General features: G+C 39.6%; 1 long non-coding RNA gene across 1 annotated transcript in view; it reads right to left on the reverse strand.

Annotated features, from left to right (window-relative positions):
- Positions 1-4,290: 4,290 nt before the first annotated feature.
- The window catches only part of LOC146332922 (uncharacterized), a 41,421-nt gene continuing 32,560 nt past the window's right edge, over positions 4,291-13,151 (reverse strand). The window contains exon 5 of the long non-coding RNA XR_014771287.1: positions 4,291-4,360. This is a non-coding gene — a long non-coding RNA (uncharacterized LOC146332922). The remainder of the gene's footprint in view (positions 4,361-13,151) is intronic.

Genomic DNA, 13,151 nt, shown 5'->3' on the forward strand with positions numbered 1-13,151 from the left:
GATGTGTACCTACTATCTCCCTACAGCTCCACTGGCACTTTAATGACACCAGCTCTAGTGTACATTAGATTATTAGACTCCAGAGTACAATATCCTAGACTGGATAATATTGTTTTTCCTCTGGCTGATGATGCATTACAAAAATAAGGAATGATGTTACAGATGTCTCTCGGGGTAAAAATAATAAATCACACAAACTTGTACCATGGTTGAGAAATATGTGCCCACAAACACACCCACATCCACAAAACACTCTGGTGATTCATTTACTCTCTTTATTCCTACTGAGCAGCAAGCCGGGAGAGCGGAAATGAGACAGAGAAATAGGGGAAAAAGCGATTAGTTTGCATTTAACTTGCAAACATCATTAAGGCCTCGGCACTAATTGTGTTGTTTTAAACGAGTGAAATCTGATAATGACTTCATTAGTGACTCAGTGTAATGATGACTCCCAGGGTTTAGAGAGAAAGAGAATAAATACAGAGAGACGAAGAGTGTATATGTGTGTGTGTGAGAGAAAGTGTGACGAGACAGAGGAAAAAGCAAATGCACTGAGGCTGAATCACTATTTAGACACACACCTAACTACACAGAAAATGATACATGCAGAAAAAGACACCACCACAGGCTGAACAGGATAAATAGAATAATAACAGGAGAACAGACATAGCTAAAGAGGTGCGTGTGTGTGTGTGTGTGTATCTGTCTCTAAACGTGTGTGTATGTCCTCTCTAATGCAGAAGGGGACTGCTTGAGAAGGGGAGAGGTCTAATCCATAATACGGCAGCTCGCTGCATGGCTGCATACATTACTGCATACATTACTGCATCAATCAGTGCTAAGCTGCAGTGTAATTTTCTAACTCCCTATTTCTCTCCCTACCCCATCACACACACACAACACCCCATGGCTATTTCTGATGAGATTCAGAGCTGGGGAGAGGAGGGAATGGGGGTGAGGAGAGGGGAAGGGTGTTTATGGTGCAACCTACCTTCCTTCCCCTCTCTCTTCTCCTCTCCTTCTCCTTCTATCCATCCAGCCCACTGATTAATTTCCAACTAGATTGCTTGGCCAGCAGTATTATTAGCATAAAATTTCCATGGATCAAGCCCAGCTATGAAACCCTTTCATCAAGCTGCTTGTCAAACACAAAATTTCAAATCTCATTTTGTTTCTAATATCATTTTCATACTGGGGGAGTGATGGGGAGAGAGGAATCAGGGGCTACGATGTGGAGAGAGGGAGACTGTCGAAGGGGTGGTGGGGGGTATCAGAGGATTGTTATTCCAAAGATAAACGGAGTCATCAATCAAAATTAAAAAAGACCAGTAGATTTGGAATGAGATTCTGTACAAGCAGGCAGATGTATGCACGCATGTGTGCACGCCTACACACATGTCCACATGCAGTGGGCCTAACGGGCAAGGTCAGTGCTGGCTGGATGTGTGGGGTGGGGTCCGTGGGCTGGAGCTGTGCACTGGGAGTAGGGCTAGACATTATGACTTATAAATAATAACTCGATATTTGTAGGCTATTCTGAGGTATACATATCTCGATATACTGCTTTTCTCTAAAATAACATACTGTATATTCTCAAAAAGTACCAACATATGATGATCTTACAGAACACGATGTATTGCTACCTACCCAACCTAATAAAGTACGGTAATTAAAATTAGTTCAACTTTAAACAACTACAGCAGTAAAATGCAAAATACACATTAATGCAGCAGTAATATTAATCCAAAAATATAACAGATAATAGTCAACACTGTCAGGGACCATTTATTACAAGGTGATTACTTTAAGTACATTTTGCTTTAGTGTTTTCATACTTGTATTAAGATTTAGATAGCACAACTTTTACTTGTGGGGAAGACAGGGCTGGGTGATATGCACAAAATCTTTAATTTTAATTTTAATTTTTTATACTGTTGACCAATTACCTTGATATTGATATTGTGACAATACTGTAGGGATGACTATGGGTGCTTTCACAAATTAACACAATGAGATTTTTTGATAAATAGTCGTTAGCAATGTGGAAATAATAACTAAGTTGGTAAATTTAAATAATAGAACAGAACAGTCTAATAAGTTCAAAATGATCACGTTACTGTAATGCAACCTTTAAAACCAGGAAAAGAAAACTCTTATGCCATATCATGAGATAATGATATCCAAAATCTAAGATGATGCTTTGTCTCATATCACAATATCAATAAAATATCAATATATTGCCCAGCCCTTGGTGTGACAAAACAAAACATGTGAACTCAGCTTAATTTCTCATCTTCTGATGCTTTAAGTCAGCAGCACTTTCACATCTATCTGCATCTATCACCGCACTGGCACAACACTTCCACAAACTCATAAAATGCCTGTCAGTGTGATGCTCTTTGACAGCCACCACAATAAATAATTCCAACCACTGCTATGATTACAAAATGTGCAACACTGTCACTGGTGCCTCCCCCAAAGCAGCACACTGTACAATTAATTATGAAAAATAAGGAAGGAGAGCGATGGGGGGTTTATTTTAATAAGGATACAGAATCAATGCAATTTAATCAATGTGAGCTAATTAAAAAAAACTATATTGTGAAACAATCAAGGTGCATAAACAAGATTACAACAAATGAACTGTGCCAAGAGAAGCATGCTCTAATTAAATGATACAAATTGTCATTCCATGGCTGTGCGCTGTTTGTTGACACCTTGAAGAAGAGAGCGTGACACGCCTGACCACTCTCACGAGGCCCACTCCTGTCGCAACTTTAACAGAATTCATTAGACTTAGGGCACAATTTTCCCCTGACCAGACAGCAAACATGTTTGGATTTTTCTCTCTTGAAATGAGTCCTATGAATCTGTGAAACAACTAGGATGCATTTTCTCCGAACAATGAATCATATGATGACATGCATGTATAAAGGGTCAATTGTAGTGATGCACCCATAGAAAACTATATAACCATAACTTTACAGCTCCCCTCAGTTCTACAGAACATCTCAGTGTTTTTTAATTCATTGTTTTTGTCTTATGGCCCAAAGATGTACTCTTCTGTTCACTCTCACTGGTCTCATCAGCATTGTTCTTGACTGATGAGATTTAAGATGGTTTAAAAATTAAATCAAAAAACCAACAGCAACAGCAAAGCCATGTGCTCAGCACCAAAGAGAAGACAGACTAAATACAGTAGCTGGTACACATAGTGGAGCATTTAGCAGCTAAAGACCATTGGGTGGCCAAAAACACAACTCTGCATGAATGCTAATGTTGCTCCATGTTTTCTGGATGTGTAAATAGGGAATTGTTTGCTAACTGCTTCACCATTTCAACTGAAATATGAATGTAAACAATGCAGGACTTTAAATATTTCAAAAATACACTCTGAAAATGTTTTATGAGAAAGGAAATGTATTCAACATGTTTGTCAAGCCTCAAGGATACACATCATGTATTTTAGTGAGTAACACTGAATGCAAGCATAACTTTGTTTACAAGAAAACTCCTCAGGGAACCTTCTTGCAGGTCCAAGAATATATGAAGACTTAGTATCCAAGATAAGACAAGAATCCATTTTGGAAAGGGTCTTTTGCTGAAGTCTGAGGGCCTTTTCACACCACAGCATGGTAACTTGCTGCCTCCAGTCATTTCAATGAGGGTAACGTGGTTTTTCATGAACTTGTGTCACCTATAGATGGCTCCATGAATTTACAGGCCACATAACATAACATAACTTATGCAGAATTTCTCACATTATTAAAAAAGTTTCAGTCTAGTGGTAATTATACTATTTTTTCCTATTACTACTTGAGAATTTTTTTAAAAAGTGTAAAGAGTACCTGCAGGATATTTTGGCTTTGTGACATTTTTAGCATTTTACAGAAGAAGAAGCCTGAAGATGAGATCAGATAAAGGAATCAACCAAAAATGAGGAATAAGAACTGGAGAACATCCAAGATCTTGGTAACCTCTTTTCATTTGATGCCGCTAATCTTTCCAATGGGACAATTTTATTAAACTAGAGTGGGCCATGAAGAAATACAGGCAGTTTTGATACAAGCAAATACGTTCCTTTTTTATTCAGTTCTATTCTAATGACTTCTTACTTCACAGTTTGTTTTTCAGAGCCATGTTTCACAGAGAACCCAGGAACTGAGGAAGAAAGCTCTTTGGTACATAGTGTGGTGACCTACAAGTAGATGTATGTTTACTGTATGTGTCCTGAACGTTTCCAGATATGAGTTTATGTATATGCATGTGAGACCTGTGAGACATCACTGTACCTTTCATTCTTCACATCCTTCTGCAGGATCAGCACATCCAGCTTCAGCGCAGACTCCTGTACTGCCATCTACACATGCAAACACAAAGACACAGAAACAGAAAATTGAAGGACACAAGATTGTCAAAACGAACAAGTGGTAAGTGATTATTATGGATGCAGACACGCAAATCTATGCTTCTTTTTATGTTTGATGTTATTTGGCATTCTGTGTCCATAAGGAGTTTTTATCACAAGGCTGAAGTTGGTGCCACTGAGACACCAACACACATGCATGCTTGCCCACACACACAAACATTCATTTAAAGTTCAGTGAATTGTTATCACTTATCGGGGATAATTGCTGCATGTTTGTGCAAGTGTGAAATTGAACAAAATCCCACTCCATATAATTAAAGAAAACACAGTGAGCACACAATAACTCTGAGGTGCCAGGAGAGCGTGAAGGCATGGATACAACTGAAGGCAACCACAGCTTATTATGTTCTTTCTCTATCTGAACCTCTGCCTCCGGTCCAACCTGTGGAGTCCTGTCTGCGAGTTCAGAAACTCTGATTTCCTCACCTATTACCACATGTTACCTGAGCTCAGCCCTCTGAACAAGCTACATTATAAGTTTTGGAAATAAAAACGCAGAATTAGTCTCATCTCCACCTTATTTCTGTTGTTCTTTCCACCACCTAGCTTCCACTCACTCGTCTCTCATCCCGTCTGTCTCTTTCTGTCAGCTGACCCGTCGCCGTTGGATGAAAATGACGTCCTTTGGTGAGTTTAAAGAAACACCACATAAAGCAATTACTAACAAGCCTGATGTGCCACCCCCTCCCTTCCCTTTGTGTAGGGAGGGGATAGAGTGGGGCCAAGTGCCCTTCAGCAAAAATGAATTTTCCAATTTCAGTTAGTTCTTCCATGAATAAATAAACAAATGAATAATTGAAAGGAGCAACATAAATAAATAACATCACAAACATTTCGCCGGTACTCATAAGTATTCTACAGATAACTCGGGCTGCATGCTAATGATAAAAACAGTACATGTAGCAGGTTGAGATGCATTATTCACTGCTCTGCTCTAACCAAAATTAAATAAATAAAAATCTCTCAAGGAACTCAAAACATCCTCTCAGCATTGAAGTGACAGGCCTGTCCCATTTATAACACACAAGGACACTGTGGAAAACAAATAACTGACCAGTCAGATGCAAGAGAAAATAAATAAACCAGCAAGGAGCTGGCAGCCATTGACAGGATCTCCAAAATTTCAGCAAGTCGTTAGAAGGGAAAATAAATACTTCCAAGTGGTAGCAAAGAAACAATATTTTCTAACTCCTGCAGGATGCATGGTGACAAGTTGAATTCTCATACTGAACAATTATTGGAATCACTGGACTACAAGAAAACTGTCATTTTCCATTATTGATACCAAAGTTTACTCTGGGACGGCACAAAGTCTTCTAACTCCCTGACGAAGGACTGATGCCAAAACATGACAAACTTAGCTGTAATGTCTATGGATGGGTTCACACTGACCTTGTTTTGTCAGGTTGAACTGAACCCTCTAGCGTTTACCCCCTTGGTCTGTTTTGTTTGGGCTGGTGTGAACGGCAGAGTCAAACCCTCGTCCGTCTTGAATGGGTGGAATGGTTTAGGGTCAAATGAATTTTGGAGCGGTTCATTTCTAGTGTGGAAAGCCTCTGAATTAATCACAGAAGTGTGGCATTGCACTTTATTAATTAATTAACATTTTCTCTTCCTGTTTTGGTAACTTGTGAACTAGTAGCATATTAGTCACCAAAATGTTGACTGGTAGATCGTTGTTGGTCCATACAGATCATCCCCCATGGTTTGACACTGAGCCAGACTACAGAGTGTTGTACTGTATTATACTGCAGTATTGGTGTTGTTTGTAGTGTTGGTATCATTGTTGTTGGTGTTACTGTACTAACCATTACATTACTAATCCAAGTGCTTTCTTAAACTAATCTGATCCTATCCTACTGTTTTTGTTGATCCAAAAAGTCCAATCTGTGACTCAAAACTGTGGTACGATCTGAACTGAGTTTTATGATCTGGTGCACTCCTACTGGCAGGGAACAGACCTGGACTCAAGTGAGAAATACCTGCAACAGAAAATCATTTAATACCTGCTGTCTTACAAGATGTTCATATGCGTAGTCTTTTTTAAGTCTGTTAATATGTGCTCCAAATCAAAACCAACATGAACAGAACCTGACAGTTACCCACCAACTGTATGACCAATAACAGAACGACATTTCCACCACATGACTTAAGTTTACAAGTTCTGGACTGTTTGGGTTTTGTCTTTTTGAACCAAACTGGACCAACATGAAAATTTAAACAATGTAACATCCTTGCATTGGTTTGATTGGAAAACCAGACCTTAAGGTATGACCCCACCCTTAAATGCCCATGCCATGACAACAAAGGCATTTCAAAAAAGGAGTCTTTGTGGCTCAAAGTTTGCATTTTATATCAATGAAGAGATTGACAGTTCAGCTAGAAAGGAGTCAGGAGCGTCAGAGAAGGCAGGCTGATGATTTCTAGCATAAATGGGTTTACAATTGGTTGGAAAAGGCTTTGTTCATGAGGGCATTCCCCAGTGAATCTGAACAGCACCACAGGATTCCCTGGAGACTGTAAGAAACTCCTAAGTGTGATACAGAGCAGACGCATTTCACTGAGATATGAGATATACAAAATGCAAAGATGCCATAACCAGGTATGGTAATAAGGATGTGTGAAGGCTGAGGTCATAGAATGAGATATCAATCAAGGCAGACAGTAGAAGCAGTGTAGTGATGCAGGTTGAAGCAAAGTGTAACCAGAAGCAGCTGCATTATGAAACAAGTTGTTAAATTTTAAGAAGCCATTTTGTGTTTTCATCAAAGTTATTGGTCACTTGTTTTAATGTGAGGATGAAAATCATTGTCAGTTGATAATCAGCACAACTACAGTTTTCGTTGTAAATCAGCAAGTGGTCCCAAACTGTGGGGTGGGGCCAACTGGTTTGGCATTGAGCCACTATGGGTGGGGCGTGGATGACCAGCAGAAAAATATGAAGTGAAATAAGCTGAATGAATGTGATTTATGTATGGAATATATAACACAAGAGTTTGTTTATGCTACTGTGCTGACTTTTTTTTCACTAAAATTCAACTTGGATTCTTTGTTTGTTAGTTGCTTCATCACTATTAATGATTGATGACAAAAAAAAATGTGTGGTGTGAGGTGTGAACAATTTCTGAAGGGGAGCATGCCACAAAAAGTTTGGGAACTACTGAAATAAGGCAACACTTGCTTGAAGGTTCATCAGGGACCTTGGAACTGGAAAAAAAAAACACTCATGTGTTTTTTGTGAGCTCTCAGGCACATTTTGTGGCCCTCGAGCACCAGAAAAATGACATAAGTGGACCTTGTGATTAGATATTTTTGTTAAGCAGATAATGAGGGCATATAAGGGAGCACCTCTACAGGTCATGACAAATCTTTAATCTTGTTAAAGTTACAAGTAAAGTTCCTTGGTATTTTCTGTTAAGACAGCTACAAAGGTGCATGTCTGTTTTGAAAATGCCAGTTGACAAATGGACTTAAAAACACAAGTTTAAGATTGTGGCCCTCCACTCAGACAAAGCTTGAAAAAAGGGGCCTCCGTGAATTTACTTGCTTAGTTGCAATCAATTCCTGGGTGTCTATGTGAACTTGTTATTTGACCCTGTAGCCACTCAACAATTGAGTCAAGATGTCTAATGTTGCTGTTTATAAAATACATAAAAACATGTGTCCAAATGCATTTATACATTTGACTCCGGGAAAGTGGAAAAAATTGTAAAATTCCTTTAACTAGTTCACACAAATTTAGGTCATTCTAGATGATCTCCTTTTGATAACTAATGCAATAACTAATATTTTTTCCACTTCCATTCACTGCCTCTCCTAAAACTGTTTGGAGCACCCCTGGGGAGCCCCACCTCCCTCTTTGAAACCTCGGGTCTAGGCCAATGTGTCCAACAACAACAAATGCGCTCAGTAAACTAAGTCCAAATCTAGACAGATCTCCATTCCACTACTCAACATCCTTATAAATAAAGGCCTTGTTTTATCACAGCTAATGTCCTGTTCTACAGAAACAGTGGTAGAGGTGGGGATTATGTGGAGGCAATATTGGATGAGGAGTTAAACAATGATTACTAATCTCATTGTATTAGAATAAAGAACAGCACATCAGCAAACATGGGGGGAAGTTGCCCTTTGTCCTCTGCGTGGCTCGTTTTCCACAAAGCTCATTAAGGGATACTGTTAACATGCTTCCTAAGCACAAAATGTTAATTAAAAACACAAGGCTAATATGCATTTTTACGCCATGCTTTTGAACGCCATGGAAAAAAAAATCTCATTTCCTCTGTGGTTCTGCTGATTGCAGTCTGATGCGGTGCTGAAGTTAATTAGAACCCTGTGATCTGATGTGATGAGGGGGTGACCGCACGGCACGCTGCCACCAGCTCCCCTCCCTCCCCTCCATGACTGCAGTCACCCCGAGCCTACTCATCATTACTGCCGTACACTGGGCCATTTCATCCAAGATTGAAGGTCCCAGCCTGCTACTATCTCCCTTTTCGTCTTTGCCTCTCACAACCTTCATCTCTGTCTTGCCATGTCCTGCAGTTCTGGGCCACCAGTTTGAGGCTTCACTTCTCCTACAGATGATCCAGAAGACAACAGATTCTTTACTTCAGCAATACCAAAAACCATAAATTGTGTTTTGTACCCCTGCAGCATCCAAGATCCACCTTCATGTTCACCTTTCTCAGCCGAGCTCTGGAGATGGGCAAAGCAACCTGACAGCACACAGATGACCAGAGTCACTATGGTACAGCATCAGTGACAGTAAGAGTTAAAGGGATAGTTCGAATCATTTAATGTTGGGTTGTATGAGGTGCTTATTGATGTATTGATGCTTATTATATTACCTACAGTAGCTGCTGGTCAGCATTCCCCCAGTTTGGAGAAGCAGAGAGGGGGGCACAGACACAGAAGCTAAGCAATGAACTGCTGTGGACAGGGTCAGAAACAAAAGGTATTTTAGCCACCAAAAAACAACCAATATCAGGTTAAGTGTACGCTATATTCAGAATATTTTTTCTGTTTAAATTTGCTGTCAGACAGCTTTTTCAGATGGGGAACTATCATTATATAAGCCACAAAATGCTCTCTCCAGACTAACCAAACTTCATCTGTGTCACACAATAACAAAAACTCGGTCGAGGCAGCAGTAGAACAGTGACTCCTGTGCTCTGTGAGGTAAAATTACTGATATTGCCTCTTGAGTTTGGAGAGAGCGATATGTGGCTTACATAACAGGGAGTTCGAGTCTGTCTGAAGGCTAAGTAAAGTGGTAAAAATGTTTTAAATATAGCGTACACTTAAACTGGTATTGACCATTTTTAGGTGAACCTGTTTTAAGTGGCATGTACAACCCAACATTAAATAATCCGAACTATCCCTTTAAGCATCAGTCAAAGATCCTTTTGGGCAGTCAGATGATAAAATAGAGTATTATTCATGAATCTCATTTGCATTCATATCAGTTTGTATAAAGATGTTTGTAGAATATGGTGCTGATTTTATGAGGCACAACCAGGTCTCTTCAACCCAAATCCTCCTATGGACTAATATGGTCTGTGTTGCACTTTCAACTCACAGCGCGCTCCCTCAACATTAAAACAACACGCCTGTAACAGCTCTGATAAGTTTTCACTAGAAGACACTCAAAGAGGGGGACCATTTTTATGAAGTGACAAACTCATACAGTGACAGGATCACCCCATAAAAGTCCATGCGAATGAAATGAACGAGTGTTCGCCGGGTGTGAAAATATACTGCGGCACGCACCTCTGCAGACCCTTCTATTAATCAACCTGTCTGCACTTTGTTTTGAGAGTAATCTCGTCCAACCACCAGAGAAGCACTCAGCAGTAAGTGGCGCTTGGCTGTGCTTTGAAGGCCATGGTTTATTGCCATCCCAAAGCACAGCAAGACTGCGCTGTAAAAACACATCATCTCAGTGCTCAACACTTGCCTCCAGTTACACACCTCACACATGGCGATCTAGCACGGGTCTGAAGAACTCCCTAACCAGTCCCAGCTTACACTTAGTTATCAGTTAGACACAGTATCAGCCTCTATTCAAGTCCTTTGTCCATGGAACTGGACAGTCCTCCTTCTTAGCCTCTCCCTTTCTAATGCTAGGTCATGAAAAGATAAGAAGCTCACTTCTCATAAATGACAACAATCATAGTCATGTCCTTTTGTAACTCCATGCACACACAAATGAGAAGTTACAAACAGCAGTGAAGCAGCTCAACATCAAAAGTTAGACACTTCTGAAAACTCACTCTATGGATGTCTAAGGATCAGCTACTGAGGTGAATATAAGATGGTTGCTTAGAGAAGCTGTATTATGGAAAGGTCAGCTTGAGCTTATCACCCATTCCACTCGAGAAGGGTGAGGTCTTATTAAACAGATTTCTTTTTAACTGACTTCTTTGAGAGTATCAAAATGAGAAAAGTCAAGTGAATGTATTGCTGTGCGTGCACCAGACCTTGGCCTTCAGCTGGAGATCTTTAAATCTCTTCATTTCTTTATATGCATTGCAAAGGTGGGCCAAACATAGAAAGACACAGATGCACAAATTTCCATTAAGAGTTTTTATTATCACTGGGTTGAGCCTATCAGTGGGAGAATGTGGTTCACGACTGTGGCACACTCCTTGCCTTTTCAGCAATTAATTTGTTGCCATTTCCCTCCAAATAAACTTGACAAGATTTTTTTCCCTTGTTTCATGAGTGGCATGGCCAGGGACACCAACCCCTCCTACGTACTCCATCCTCTTGACTACAGTGAGAGGCATCTAAAACTTTAACAAAACAAAGTGCCTCTTCTCGCTACTTGACCTCCTCAAGAATACCTCCTTTAATATTTCAATATTAGGGCAGAGTGTACGTGAAATTTAAAGCAGAAGTAAATAAAAGTGCTGAAATATTGAAGTGCAGGGTGGCAGTCGGCTGGGCTGTAGTGGAGTGGCGATGTGAAGAGTCACATTGGGTGTGCAGGATGGAGTGTTGAGATGAAGCCTGTGTATATTTTTTCAGTATCTACAGCATCCATTAGCCAAATGAACAATATTTACACCTGTTTTTTCCTGATAATTAAAAGCTGGATGTGTAGAGCTGTCACAATACCAGAATTTTAAAATTTGATACAGTAGTATAAAAAATGCCTCCTTCGATACTACAACAAGAGAAAAAAGTTCTAAGCACTCAAAAGGATAGCTGTACATTTTTCATTAACAACCAAGAAAAGACCAAAAGGTAACCTAAGGCACTGAACACTGTCTGGATTTGTTGTGCTATAGGCAGATCTCAGGCAGTAAAAGACTGAACTGAACTGAGGTCTTGAATGAGCACTTAAACCTTAGCCTTGGTACTTTCAACACCAGAAATGGGGGACTCGCCACACACGACTTGACCCAAGTCTGATGTAAGTCACAAATCTGACTTGAGAGTTCCTTGACTAACACTGATAAAAGACTTGACTTGACTTTCATTTGGTATTCATGACTTGACACTGACTTGAGACAGATGACTTGAAATTACTTTTTTTTAAATTAAATATTTGCATTTTTCTAGGCAGACCAGCAGAGGCCAAAAAATGAGGCTGCTATCATGGAAGGGGCTAGTCCAAAAAAAAAAAAAAAAAAAAAAAAAAATATATATATATATATATATATATATATATATATATATATATATATATATATATATATATATATATATAATATAAAATATTATATATGTTTTACGTTTGTGAATGTCTTTGCTTCTGAATGTTGGCAAGTCAGAAAAAGTTTGGGAATGCGGGGACGCGGCTTGATTTGCCCAATTGTCGCCACAGTAACTTGATTATGTTATGTTGTTTTTAAATGTGGTATTGAAAAACTCTTTTACTTAAATATCATTCATATATTACTCTTAAAATGATCAATCATCACTTATGACCAAGTAAAAAGTGTGTGGTGCTGTCTGTACCTGAAGAGACTCTGCAGAGACCCTGCCATCTGCCTGTATTTTCTGTCTATCTCATTGTTTTGCAGCGTTCAGGACACTTTGCCTGCCCAAAGTGTTGGTATTTGACAACCTGGGAATGAGACACAACAATCAACTGTCTTTCTAGAGAGTTTACAAACAGCAGCTGAGAGATTCTGCATATTCTATCTTTAAGAAAAAGCAGGCAACAGTAAACATCATATAATATTGAATTGCTCGTGCAAGTCAAATTACGTGTGCAGATGTGTTGTGGAAGCAGGTCAAAGCAGGTCTGAGTAAATGATTGCTCTTAAATGGGTGACCTCCTCTTTCACATCTAAAAAAATACATTATTTTGATCTTCTGTCTAAGCTACATATGAATGCAGCACTCGATCCTTCAAGGGCACAAGGATTGAATGTTTTCTTCCCTAAAGACCAATAAAAAGAGCTTTGACCCGCATCTTAAGGCAGCATATGTGGCAAAGCAGCAGCTCCTCTTAAGGCAGGGACTTTTTTTCTCCCAAAAGGATGAGGTCAACAGGTCAAGGCATGAAGGCCCACATCTCTCCTAGCCTTTTCTACCTTTCTTCTTTGAGCTCAATCAGAAGAAAGGGTGAACTGAAGCCAAAGGTGCACATGAGCACTTATATGTTGTGGCAAACCCTCAACTCTTTACTAAGGAAAAGAGTCATGTGGTACATATGTATTCATATGTGTGTGTGTGTGTGTAGAAAGTGAGGCTTCAGTCAATAGGA

This window comes from Lutjanus erythropterus, chromosome 1 (assembly GCF_056507025.1).
Source record: "Lutjanus erythropterus isolate fLutEry1 chromosome 1, fLutEry1.hap2, whole genome shotgun sequence".
NCBI classification, from domain to species: domain Eukaryota; kingdom Metazoa; phylum Chordata; class Actinopteri; order Lutjaniformes; family Lutjanidae; genus Lutjanus; species Lutjanus erythropterus.